Here is a 1177-nt window from a genome sequence, read left to right as displayed (position 1 = left end):
TGAAAACAATGATTCAGGTTATGAAGGAGGATTAGCTACGCTATGAAGATTAACTGTGCTACAACCTAACCGCAAATTGACTCGCTGGCATTAAAGTATTACATGGAAGCAGTGTTTAACGCCAGCATAAAGAAATCAATCTAAGCATGCCAAGCAAGACAAAGGAGTGAATGAAAAGGTACTCGGGATGTACAGTAGACATCCAAAAACGGCGGCAGGAAACTTGGGCGCAGGGCGAAGCCAAAAATCAGCCCACCCTGCTCCTACAAAAGTCTTGGCAGCGTTCATTATTATTCCCCGTCCAGTACACCATGGACGCAGGAAAGATGCAATTCGTCTAAATCCCACTATTGAAGCGCAAGAACCCAGGGGATAGCAAAATGTCAAAAACATTCATCAGTATCACAAATTGCACAAATAGGATATACTTCGACTTTAAAAACAGTTTAAAATGTCTGTGGAGAGCTCCTCACGCATAATCCAGCACCACACATGCTCCAACTACACTGGTAATGGTCCCACCAATCGCCGATTTTTCTTCAGAGTGGGGAGACAGAGTTCACCAGGGTATGCAATCTTATACTATACACAAGTGCCGTTAAGGATTTGCCTTCACAGAACAACCGTTTCATCGGCCATCAGAACGCCATAGCTGCATGGCCGGTATCTCACCAGTCTCGTAACCATCAATCAGGTCGCTCCTGTTCTCAGCCTCTCAGGTGTGCAGCTTCCATCTCACAGCGCACTGCTCAACTCAGCCATGAGATCACGGTGGGAAGCGGTAGCCATTACGGAGATCCTTCCAGCAGCTGGTGTGACGTAGAGGGAGCGCTTAGGACGTGCCCACCAACTGCAAGCTTCATCAGGGTGTATGACGTGGGATGCAGAGGCACCTCCCACCCTGCCACAGCAACGCCATAAACAGGGCTGGATCGGTCTTTTCCCCTTGCTGAAGTTCATCATTATGCAATCCTGCATGCTCGCACCTCAGAACCGAAGCATCTCTGCCAGGCATTGCTGGTGGTCGAATCACCCTTTTTTCTTCTCGTAATTTAGGCTCCAGCTTTTGCTGGTGCCCAAATTACCCTCTGAGTGCCGCTAAAGCCATAATTCACATAACAGCGTATGGCAGCGCCCAGCAATGCCCAAATGTCCGGCACCCTTTCTGCCTACCTAG

Source organism: Hyperolius riggenbachi, chromosome 9 (genome assembly GCF_040937935.1).
Source record: "Hyperolius riggenbachi isolate aHypRig1 chromosome 9, aHypRig1.pri, whole genome shotgun sequence".
Classification (NCBI taxonomy): Eukaryota; Metazoa; Chordata; class Amphibia; order Anura; family Hyperoliidae; genus Hyperolius; species Hyperolius riggenbachi.
The sequence above is the reverse complement of the archived record's forward strand: the minus strand, read 5'-3'. Positions refer to the sequence as shown.